Consider the following 12,891-nt stretch of genomic DNA (forward strand, 5'->3'; position numbering starts at 1 on the left):
CTGACTGAGTTTAAATTTTAAAGAAGTCATAGTTCTTTAATCTCAGAATTAAAAGGCACCATCCTGGATGATAAAAGAAAAAAAGGGTCGGACTTTGGAACCCTGCATACCTTCAATTTGAATCTTGGCTTTGCTGTTCATTACAGACTAATCTTGACAAGAAATTTAACGGTTTTGGGTCTCCGTTTTCCTGTCTGTAAATGGTGGTACTGGTGTTTGTCTTATGGAATTTTTGTCAGTATTAGAAAATGTTAATAGAAATAATAATGACACATTTGGTACATAGACTTTTAATAAATGATGGCAGCTATTACTAAAGAATACCATAGTGAGGAGCCTGAAGAAGGGGAGTTAAGTAATTTAACTTCTAGTAGGTTCTCAGTAAACATAGATTGAATAACTGAATGGTGGGTTAGCTTTATGGCTGCAGCCACTTGCCTCCATCTACTTACCATTCATTCCAAGGCCCATCTATTTATCTTCAGCCCCATCTGCCTACACTGGATACTGGGAACTCTTCTGTTCTCCAAACTTTGGTTGAAACAGCAAAAGATGTTCTTATGACAGTTTTATTACCTATAAACAAAGAGATGAAGCAGATGTGCTCCAGAGTCAGACAAATGTAAATTAGACTCTTCTGTCCTTAACTATGTGATTTTTGTCTTCTGTGAAATGGCAATAATTGGGTGGGTTATGAGAATTACATATGATAATATATGTGAAGCATTAACAGTGGTTTTCCTGGCATACAGTGAACACTGGATTAATGACAGATATTGTTACTATTTTGTTAAACAGTTCTTGGCCTTGGTACAAGGTCCTCTTGGCGATATAAGGGCAAATAAAACACGGTCTTTACCCTTAAGGATATTCATATAGAGAGGATAGGGGAAGAAATGGAATGATCTTCCTTACACATAACCATAATGAAAAACAGATTTAGAAAGCTACTTAGTTGTGAGAAAGTTGGGGGAAAATATACGGATTTAATGTTTATGATATGTATTTTAAGGAAAAAAGTCACCAAGCATGCATATAAAAGTTACATTTGTCAGTGCAGGAAAAAGTTGCTAAATGGAGTGATTTATGGGGGATAGGATGAAGATGATGGGAAAGATGAGGGGCCTTTAATTTTTTTATGTCTGTTTTACAGCCTCATGCATTACTCTTGAAATATAAAGAGGATTAAAGTTTAAAGAATCAGTTTGTGGGGCTTCTTGGAGGTAGTTGGTAGAAGATGGTGCTATGAAATAGTAAAGGATTGGGTTTAGAGGGGTCCTACTAGAGAAGGTGGGATTTGAATGGGATGAGTGAGAAATGTTGAGGAGACACTGGGGGAGCATGAACATCCTTGGGTTTGGAACAAAACGTAGAATACAGTTTTAGAGAAAGATAGGAAGATCATTATTGTTAATAGAGGTAAGATATTCTAAAGCCAGATCTTAGAGGGATTTAAAAAGAGTGACAAGACTATGCTTTAAAATGAGTTGTGTTTTTTTTTTTTTTGTAAGGTAGGGAGGGATCTTAGAACTATTATTATTTTATAAAAATGCCTCTTGAAATAATATGTTGAATGTTAGGAGGTGTATATGTGGCGAATGGAGTGAGGACAGATAGAACAACTTTAATCAAGAAAGGCACACAGCAAAAGTTGAATTTAAATAGGAAATATGATGAATTAAGATTTAAGCAAATGAAAAAGAAGATTTAAACATCTAGAGTTTGCAATTCGTCGTGACCCATGATAATTTACCGTCGTCTTCTCATTGTCTAAATGGGTTAAGTCATAGAACCTGTCTTATTAGGTTGTTAGGAGAATAACAGCAACAGTAATAATAATAGCTAATGCTTACTTGGTGTGTACCAAGCACTGTTCTATGTGTCTGACATCTTTCAACTCAGATTTAATCCCTACATCATCCCTAAGAAAAGGTACTGTTCTTATCCTTACAGAGGAGAACTCTGAGGCACAGAGAGGCTAAGTGAATTTCCCAAGGTCACACAGATTGTGTGTTGGACAGGGATTTAAATGCAGGTAGATACAGTCTCCAGGGTCAGTAACCTCAACCACTTCATATTACTGCCTCTGGCTTAGTTCTGTACTTGACATCTTAAAAGCTGTGAAGAACTGTTAGTTATTCACGCTGTTCACCTCATGATGTTGAGCGTGAATTTAGACATTTAGGTTTGGAGTGTAGGCAAAACCCTCGAGTGATAGACTGTCTCTGTAGGGTTGCTACCTAAAGAGCAAGAGTAGGTGAGCTTGCTGAAGAAGAGGATGTAGAATAAAAAGAGAAGAAAAAACACAACACACAGGGAACTCTTGACATGCAGACATGGTCAGGCCAATGAAAGGAAGTTATTAAAGGTGATGGAGCAAGAATAACCAGGGAGGTTGGAAGGGAAGAGGTTGCTGGTGGCAAGGGAATGAAGCATGCCCAACGCAAGAAGCATCCCCACCATTCAGTGCTGCAGACCTCTTACAGGACAAGTCTGAGAAATGGCCCCCAGTCCAGCTGCCATGTCATCTGTGGGCTAGGAGAGCAGTTTCAGCACGGTAGCCGTGGAATCCAGAGTACAGAAGATTGAGGAAGACATGGGAGGTGATGCACCTGAGGCTGTCCTGTTAGTCCAGCCTTTCAAGGAATTGAACAGGGAGAGATGTGCTCTTGACAATGTGGGTTTGATGCTGGTCCAGGCAGAGAGGGTAATATGAAAGCAGCACACAAGAAGGGGGAAGGAAAGGGATAGATTGAAATTAGGTGGAGAATGCGGGTTAGCTTTGAAATCCAGGTTAGCTTTGAAATCTGTAAGAATGCTTCTTCAGATAGAATGAAAGAAAGGATGTGGGAAATTGAGGAAAGAAATGTGATTGGAAGAGATAAGAGCTGAGTGAGTTCACCCCAGGCAGTCTGCTTTTTTTTTTTTTTTTCCCCAGTCTAATAGGAGGCGGTGAGAGGAAATTCATAGACAAGTAACTCAGGTTCCCCAGAGCTCTCGGGATTATTGAGACAGAGGAAACATTTGAAAGAATGACAGAAGTCTCTCATCTAAACAATGCAAGCTGACACATTTGCCAGGATGTATCTCCAGGCAAGAAATTTATTGAAGTGGAAAGTTGTGGTACAAAAAAAGAAGAGGGGAATGAAATGAGACAAAGGGATACCTGACTGTATGTGAAGGAGGAATTTTTAGACACCAGACTGAATGGTTCGCAGAACAACTTCCCAGGGGAAATCCGAGAGCTCTGACGGGAAGGCAGCCTGGGTCTGGGACCACAGGCTGGGTTTGGCTAACACTGAACCGCAGAGCACCAGGGAGTACTCTGAAAGAGGGAGGTGTCCAGCATGAGACCTCCGCATCATTACATGCTCCGGTTTAACTGGCTCCCTGCGTCTTTGATAGAGTGAGATAGGGATCTGCCCAGCCCACCCATTCCGGGACCCTTCCCCAGAGTGTTGAAGTTAGAGATGACATAGGAAAGATGAGGATGCCAATGCTGATTGCCTTTAGAATGTAACTAAAGTCTAAACCAAACTCAAGAGGTCATGAGAGGAACTCAGAAAGATCTTTGGCTGAAAGACCTTAGGTTGCAGTGTTTCAGCAGATTTGTTGTTGCAGTGACGTGAGTTGTATGAGAAAAGGACTGAAGCAATCTAATAATTAAGAGTGTAGTACTAAAACTCAGCACCACTCCTGTCAGCCCATAGGTGGGTCCTTTGGCGGTTGCTTTGACTGATGTCAGTATAAATGTATCCAGGTGTGGGCAGCATATTTAGATCTGGGCATAATGTTCTTGAGTTCAGTGGTTCTCGGTGGGGCCAGCTACGTACTTTGTGGAGCCCAGTGTATGATGAAAATGTGTGACCCTCTTGTTCAAAAAGCAGGAAAAAGTACTGTGAAAGGTACTAACAGGAAAAGCTTTTCTTTTTCTTCCGTAGTCTCTCTTTACTTGTCATGGTGTTTATTTGCTTTAGTGTTATTTTGAGTGAAGTGAAAATAAAGATCATAAGCATGAATTTTATTGTTCATCTTTCTATTATGCAATGCCACCGTGAAATGCAAATATAAGAGCATTTAACAAATACGCAGAATTACTGAAATCACGTTTCATAATGTTTCATGGTTTGTATATGCATTTATATGTTCTTTTTATCAGAACAGAGGAAACCTTGCACAAAACTGGCTCCTGTTATTTCACATCTCAATTTGCACAGTCTGTTCGTCTTGGCTTATGGCAGGAAAGACTGAAAGGAAAAAGAACCGTGGAGTTGCTCTGTCTTTCCTTCTTCTGTGCCGTCATTGTCAGCTCAAGTGGTTGGTTAATACAGGGGAGTGACAGGAGTAAGAGAAGATATGAAAGGAGTGTTTGGTTGTTTGTGTTTCCTAGAAACACGCTGCCTTGTTTCTGCATGTACAGCGGATTCTGGATGGAAAGGAAAGCATGGCCTCTTGTGGCTGTCAGCACCCACCCACCTGCTCACTTAGTTGTTTGTAGCACATTTACCTTGAAATCGCTTTTGAGTCCTGCTGAACTTGATGCATCGTGAGCCTGCCAAAGTTCTGTGCTTATGGGGCATTGCAGACACTGTGTATGAATAGGGTGGCAAGGAATGGTGGCCACTCTTATTAAACAGATCTCCTCTGCTCACATGCACGCTCCATTGTGGCATCTGACCTTATTTATAGAACACAAGTTCAAAGTTTAAATTGCGAGGCATTTTGACCTCATTTATGAAAAAAAAAATTCAAAGTTTAAATTATGAGGAATCTTGATGACAGCAGAGTGTTAAACCAGATGTGGGGTCTTTCTGAGCATGGGGTTCTGTATATGACTACAGTTACAAGTTTGTGAAGATTGCCCTGGTTCTGGGAAGTTAAACAACTCACTTTTAAGCTCAAGCTACCGGCTGATCTTGAAGTCTCAGCTTCATTATCAAAGTTTACATTGGGTCAGGTTTGTGTGGAGTGTCCTAGAGACCCTTCACCTGGCCGTCAGCCCTGTCATTTTTGCCTTTCAAGTGTTTTCTGAATGACTTTTCCTTCTACCAGTGCCTTGGTTTACACCCTCATCATCTCTGATACAGACCGTGCAGTTAGTCTCTTGCCTATATTCAGCACTCTGTGGTTAGACAGATCTTCCAAACAAACCTTTGGTACAAGGCCTGCCTGGTCCTTTCTCTGACCTCCTGCGGGCTCAGCCTTGCAGCAGAATTCTCAGACTCGTGGGCCTGGGATGGAGACTGCCTGCAGACAGGTATGGTTTGAACTACATAGTATTTTAAGAAATTTGCACCAGTACTTAATTTTTTTGGTGACTTCGCCAGTGGAAATTTACATTTAACAAAGAGAAGATCTGGCTGCTCTGGGCTCTTGTTTTCGAACAGGAAGACCACCTGTGGACTTGCGGAAGATTGACTTTTTAAAAAAATATTTATTTGGCTGCGCTGGGTCTCAGTTGCGGCATGTGGGACCTTCATTGTAGCTCATGGACTCTCTAGTCGTGGTGCGTGGGCCCCAGAAGGTGCAGACCCTGTAGTTACGCGGCACAGGCTTAGTTACCCCATGAGGTATAGGGATCTTAGTATCACAGCCAAGGACTGAACCCACATCCCTGCATTTCGAGGAGGATTCTTAACCACTGGGCCACCAGGGAAGTCCCAAGATTGACTCTATTCTGGCAAAACCTTCACTTTCGTGGATCTAGAACATGCATTTGCCTGTTGTTCTCAAGGAATGCTGTGAAGGAATTAGAATGCTGATTTTTTAACTTGAGAAATTAAGTTCTCCAGCCTTATAACGTAAGTTGGGTGTATGCTTTGTAGCAGGCGTTGTTTTCTTTTTTGTTTTGTTTTGTATTTTAGCTCTTGATTGCTTTTTAGGAGAAATACTTCCTCGGTCTCACCTGCTCAGTGTCACCACTGTGTCACTGAGGTCACTTGTGACCTCATATGATCTTGATTCTTTCCCTAAGCTGCTCTCCTGTGCTCACACCCAGGCTCTGCCCCCCTGGAATGCTTTAAGTCTTCTCAGATCTTCTACTTTTCCTATTGTTTGTCCCTGCTTAAACCCTTGTCTTTCCTCTAGGCCCCCTTAATGCAGTTCATCAGGAGACCCTTGCTGAGAGCCTCAGTCTGAGCTCAGCCTACACACTCTTGCTGGAAGCAGGTAATAAACTCTTTAGAATTTTAAATGCTAAAGGTAATGGCAACCCACTCCAGTATTCTTGCCTGGAGAAACCCATGGACAGAGAAGCTGGTGGGCTACAGTCCATAGGGTTACAAAGAGTCAGACACAACTGAAGTGACTTAGCACTAAGTGGACAGTGAGTTCAAGTTGTCTGTGAAGGTTCCTCCCAGCCCAGTGATTTTGAGAAGCCAGAATTCTTCCAGTGCTTGTGCCTATATGTTACTATGCGTTTGGTTACCTAGATGTTTTTTGAAATTGTGCTTTGTGATAGGAACTTTGCTTATGTCATCTCACTTTTATAAGGGTGGCACTACCGTTATCTTCCTCTTATTGATGAGCAAACAGTTTCCTCCAAAACTGGTGCTCCAAATGGCTGATCTCTAGTTATAGCTTATTTCTTCAAAGAGATTATATACTTGTTGAAGGCCCTGACTGCCTTTGTTGCCAGGCCCTGCTACCCAATCAGGAATCAGTAAATGTTTTAGTGATGAGAATAATGGTTTTTTTGGCCAGTGTGCATTGAGGCCTAGACAAGCCTCCATGGGGATGCAGAGGAGACCTGAGTAGTATCTTATACTCTAAGATAGACCACCTACTGTGCACAAAGACAGGATAGGGTTTTGATCTTGGGCTGTAGATTTAGATGGACCTATGGCTGTGTTTCAGTTTCTTCATTTGTAAAATGGGGTCAATAATAGTATGTTGTAGCCGTGGTTTTAAACTGGGATGATTTGGGCCTGTAGGAGTCATTTGGCAATGTCAGAAAACACTTCTTGTGTTACAGCTGGGGCTGGAGGCAAGATTAGCTTTTAGTAAGTAAAATCCAGAGATGATGCTAAACATCCCTGCAATGCACAGGTGCTCCCCCCGCCCCCATCAGTAACGAAGAAATACCTGGCCCCAAATGTCAGCAGGGCCGAGGATGAGAGACCCTTCCTTGTAGGTTCCTGAAAATGAAACAAGGTAATGAGTGCGATGAGTTTGGCATAGTTAACTGTCACTCTAAGAAAACCATCTCAAAGACTAAGAATCCAGCCTTTGCGGGTGGGGAGCAAACCCTAAAAAGCCTCACTTCAGAACATCTGTTATTCTAGCCTTATGCTAAGGATTTCACGCTTTCCTGTTTAGAAGTGACAGACTCACTGGAGATTGTGTGTTACACTGTGTACTAACATGAGCTGGCGTGGATTTATCAAAGCTGTAAAAACAATTATTAATTTTTAGGGTGTTCCTGGTAAACTTCCTGCTTGCTTAACTAGAGATAATTTTGGTGTGAGTTTAAATCCTCTGTTGGAAAATGTTTTGATTAGTGAATTTCCAAACTATGTTTTGATAAGTAGGACATGAAAAGTTTTTGTTTTCACATCAACAGGCCTATTGTTTTCATAACCCTACGTTTAAAACGAAGCCGCTTTCTCCCTGTTTACTGCCTTACCTGCTTGCTGCAGTTTTGGCAGTTGTAGGAGTGGCTTGAAGAACTGTTGGATTTCTATTGTTTTTTTTTTTTTAATGTAAAGTTGAGACTGGTTTTTTTTTTTTTTTTTTGTAGTCATAAAAATAATATATGCACCTTCTAGAAGATTTGAATAATATGGAAAAAAACATAAAGAAGATACAGTTGAAAAAAAAATAGTCCTCAGTATTCTGCCACACAAAAATACAACTACTGTTGTGTTTCCTTCCTTTTTTTTACAATCGTATATATTTTTTCATATTTGAAGTATTCTGAATGTGTATTTTTATGTCCTATTTTTACTTACATTGTTTTATTTGTTTATTTAATTTTATTTAAAAATTTTTTCCCATTGTACTGCTCAGCTTATGGGTTCTTAGTTCCCCGACCAGGGAATGAACCCCGAGCCCATGGCAGTAAAAGCACCGAGTCCTAATCACTGGACCACCAAGGAATTCCTCTTAATGTTGTTTTATTTGCATGTCCTCACACGACTACAGTATCTCTGAATATTATTTCTCAGGACTGTAATATCTTCCATCTCTGGGTGTGTCATGGTTTATTTAAGCCTATCACAGCACACACAGCCTGTTTTCACTGTTTGCTGAGCATCTTTCAGCAGTCAGCATTTTCTGCATTTCAGATCCTTCCCATCTTTACAAGAGATAACAAGAAGCAGAATCAAAGGATGTGGGTCACCGTGCATGGATGTCTTGGCCCATGTTGATATCAGTTACCAAAACATAGCAGAGTGAAATTCTCATTTTAATAACGTTTGTTAACTTTCTAGGAGAAAAGATATTTTCTTTTTCTTTTTTATTTATTTGATATTTATGAGGTTAACCATGTATGTGACTGTTGGCTGTATTTCCTGTTTAACTGTTATATGCTTTCCCTATTTTATCAATTGGGAATTAGTATTGCTGTCATTTGTCATGAACTCTATGTATTTCACTTATTAACCCTTTCTCATAGTTACTGCAAATATTTTCACCTAGTTTTTTCCCCTAATTTTTCTGATAAAAATTTTTTTGTTTTTAGTGAAGTGAAAGTTTAAAAATTTTGTGTAGTCGAATCTATTGATTGTTGTTTTCCGCCTGGGGTCTTCAACCTTCCTTCACCTCTACTCAGATGAACCCTTTCTGCTCTGAAAGTCACTGTGTTCAGTCATCAGTGTTTAAAATTCTATCCCAAAGTAGATTGCTGTCAAGTTTCCTAATGAGGATAAAAGTGCTGAATCCAGTCACACCAGCGTGTGTGCGCATGTGTGTGTGAGAGAGAGGAGGGTGGAGAGGGACAGAATAAGGAAAATTGATGAGAAAGGATGAGGCTCTCGTTAGGCCCCTGCTCATTTGGTTTTGTTTTAAATTTCCTTTCCCTCAGGATGGGAGTGATCTTGTTGCAGGCAGGGGGGCTCCTCGAGGTTCCCAGATGGCTGAGTGCCAGGGACCAGCAGCTGGCTGAGCAAACGGTGTTTGTACCTGGGCACAGAGTTGACCCACAACAGTTTGTTTATTTTATTTAGTGCAGGAGAAGGTGGGCTGAGCAGAGTCGGGCCCCTCCGCACCTCACCATCACGTTCCACCCTCTCAGGCTCCAGGCTGTGTGCCGCTCGGCCTTGTAGAAGTGGCTCCCTGCCCTGCGGGTGGGCTCCTGGGAGCCCACAGCCCGGCTTACCTGCGGGTCACCAGCTGTGTTAGCCGAAGCCCGAAGAGGGAGGTAGCGATACCAACCAGTGCTCACTTGGTTGGTCTTTCTGCAAAGCCCTATTACTTGAGCTTTTTAATGTGCTTCTGACCTCAACTTTATGAGGTTAAACACTATTTTCATCTCCATTAACTTGGAGGAAACCACTACTCAGTGGAAGCATAATTAAAATCTGGAGCTTCTGACTGCAGAGCCGATCCTCTGCTTATGAAACAATTCCTTCGTTGTAATTTCTGGGTGAAATTTCTTGGTGATGCCATTGCGCAGAGGGTAGCAGCAACTGTTTCAGATCTTCAAGTCAGACATGTCTTGGATAGAATGCCAAGAGAGTCATGTCATAGCACTGTGACTTGGTTTTCTCATCTCTAAAATGGAAACAACAGTGTCTGCCTTGTAGGAATGTTAGATTAAATGGAGATAGTACATGCAAGCCACCCAGCACAGCACCTGGCCCTTTTATTGTGGGAGCTCAGATGTAACGATTGTTTCCTAGTCTCAAAGCTGAAAATGCTATCTCTTTTTTGTTTAAAAATTTCAGAATAGCTGGTAAATCTGCTCAGACTTGTGAAATTTTAGTAAATGTTATTTATATTTAAATGCAAGAAACATTTTTTTATCTGCCTTACTTATTTTCCTGTTCAGTAGATTTTCTCTTCTGGTGTGCCTAAGTCACTTACTTCTCTGAAATCCTTTTGCTTGGAGAATTTTGTGATAAACACCCAGTTTAGAACTATACTCGCAGCCAAAATAAAACATACTTTGTCTATGTGTTTATGTAAAAAGCACAGACAGTTCTTTAGAGGAGAACTGTCAGAGGAGAACCCAGGCATTCCTTTACACATAGTTGAAAATTTTGGCATTATTCATGGAGTTGTTACTTGTCCATGAATTGTTAAACATTCAGGTAACAGAGCAGCCTTCAAAAAAGTTACAGAAAATCATAAGAAAAGACAAAGTTATTAAATAACTCAGGAGAAGAGTTGTTAAATCTTTAGTTTTTTCATACCATATTAAAGTTGGGTTAGATCTATTCCTTAGGCTAGACCTTGTGAACCACTTAAAAAAGAAAAAACTTTGCTAATATTATTGTTACTTCTGCCTAAAAAATTTCAACATGAGAGTTGTCTTGCCATTTGACTTCTATTGTATGTTTATTTTGACTTTTCCATTTTAATAAATTGAGTCAAATAATTACAAGAGTTGTTATTGTAGAATTATATTATAACCCAACACAGTTTTGTCTCTGTGGAGTTAAAGATAGCACTCTTCAGGAATCTTCTTTAGAATATGCCTTGGGTCATCTTTTTTTTTTTCTGTCCCTGAAGCCATGGTTGCGTTTTCAACAATACATCAACCTAGTATTGGAATGGGGAAAAGTGAACGAGAATGGGGCTTTATTGGATTAATAGCTGATGCTCCTGTTCCTTCTCTGAGAAATTTAGATTTGTAGCCATGTATTTTCCCATTCCCTGCCATTGCTTTAGTAGCAATGAAGAGACAAGGATGGGAAGCCTTTTTAAAATTTAATTTATATAAATTCATAAATTAGAATTATACTTTTATATAATTAATACCATATGTATATGCTTTACAGGAAACATGGTTAAAGTTAAGTATCAGTGATTAAGTGACATTTACATGATTTCTGAGTTCCCTTTTATGTCTTGAGTTCAAGGATCAAAGTGAGTGAACTGTTGGCCAAATCTTTTGACTGTTGCAAACTGAGTGTAGTACATTGTAGAATGCCACACCCCATTTTAATGGTCCGTAGGCATTTGTTTTCCTAAAATTCAAGGTCCATTGTTTGGTTTCTTTTTTTTGTTGTTGTTGTTTTTTTTTTGTTTGGTTTCTTAATAATCAGTGAAAGTGGAATTTGGGGGCAGGGGGGTTAGCGGTGTTACTGGTAAAGAGAGTAGGTTAAGTCTGGAAGGATAAAATTGGTGCTGACCTGACTACTGATTTACAGGATACAGAGAACTTAAGACGAGGCTTTGTGATCCTGAGATAACAATCCAGGTCAGCCCTGTGCCAATCACTTCAGCCAAATCACTGTGGCACCAGCCCTTTGATCAAAGCTTGAGAACCCAGCGAGTTTTACCAGGCATTTCTTGTTGCTGCTGGTTGGCTTGTGGAGTAGGAAGAGTAATAAGTGCTCATTAGCACGCCCGTATCTGTAATGCATCCACCTGAGGCACAGAGATGCTTGCCTCTGCTCCTGAAACCATAGCAGCCCCTGCATTTTTGTCCTGCAGAAAGAGAATGCCGACTTGGCAAGAGTAGATGCCACCAAGTGCCTCAAATAACAGTTGCAAAACCTATTGACCAGGATAGGAAGCGTTTCCTAGGAAGAATTACTGTGTCCAAGAAATTAGTGAACGGTTTAAAGCCCTTCTCTACCCTCCTCTTGTGTATGTGACTGACATGAACCCGGATAGTCAGAGGCACTGAATACTGGTCATCTCATAACTTGATCCCTTATCCTCTTGTCAGCCATACTCCAGAGGCTGTGGTCTGTATCAACAAAGAGTTTGGAGTGTTTGGAGTCACTGAGAGAGAGAGCTTTGATGGTGATTTGTGACCCTGTTCAGGACTCATGTCATCGGTAGCCCTTGTTCCCATGAAATAGAGATGTGTATATGAGGGTGGAGGCTGTAAAGAAAGACAGGAGGAGGGAGACAAGGTTTGGGGGCTTTGTACACAAGCCTGGAGAAATATGTAGACATGCTGCAAATTGGCAGTTTTGTATGAAAGGACCCTGGGACCAAGAATCTGCCAGTCTGATCCCAACATTGGTCAGCAGTGTCATCCTGGGCAAGTCACCTGTGGTGGTGGTGGTTTAGTCGCTGAGTCGTGTCCGACTCTTTTGTGACTCCATGGACGGTAACCCGCCATGCTCCTCTGTCCTTGAGATTTCTCAGGCAAGAATACTGGGGTGGGTTGCCATTCCGTTCACCACAGAATCTTCCTGACCCAGGGATTGAACCCAGGTCTCATGCATTGCAGGCAGATTCTTTTTTTTTTTTTCCATTTATTTTTATTAGTTGGAGGCTAATTACTTTACAATATTGTAGTGGTTTTTGCCATACATTGACATGAATCAGCCATGGATTTACATGTGTTCCCCATCCTGAACCCCCCTCCCACCTCCCTCCCCATCCCATCCCTCTGGGTCTTCCCAGTGCACCAGCCCTGAGCACTTGTCTCATGCATCCAACCTGGACTGGCGATCTGTTTCACACTTGATAATGTACATGTTTTGATGCTGTTCTCTCAGATCATCCTGCCCTCGCCTTCTCCCATAGAGTCCAAAAGTCTGTTCTATACATCTGTGTCTCTTTTTCTGTTTTGCATATAGGGTTATCGTTGCCATCTTTCTAAATCCCATATATATGTGTTAACATACTGTATTGGTGTTTATCTTTCTGGCTTACTTCACTCTGTATAATGGGCTTCAGTTTCATCCATCTCATTTGAACTGATTCAAATATATTCTTTTTAATGGCTAAGTAATATTCCATTGTGTATATGTACCACAGCTTTCT

At 40.9% G+C, this 12,891-nt stretch overlaps 1 protein-coding gene across 16 annotated transcripts in view; it reads left to right on the top strand.

The window, feature by feature from the left end:
• The window catches only part of PPFIBP1 (PPFIA binding protein 1), a 196,886-nt gene that overhangs the window by 6,094 nt on the left and 177,901 nt on the right, over positions 1-12,891 (top strand). For 3 of the 16 annotated variants that reach the window (XM_043881930.1, XM_043881923.1, XM_043881925.1), the window contains one exon: positions 6,088-6,168. The exons of the other annotated variants lie outside the window; for them this stretch is intronic. The gene's annotated coding sequence lies outside the window, so the exon portion shown is untranslated. The remainder of the gene's footprint in view (positions 1-6,087; positions 6,169-12,891) is intronic. 16 annotated transcript variants of the gene reach the window in all.

The sequence above is a fragment of the Cervus elaphus genome, chromosome 22, assembly GCF_910594005.1.
Source record: "Cervus elaphus chromosome 22, mCerEla1.1, whole genome shotgun sequence".
NCBI classification, from domain to species: domain Eukaryota; kingdom Metazoa; phylum Chordata; class Mammalia; order Artiodactyla; family Cervidae; genus Cervus; species Cervus elaphus.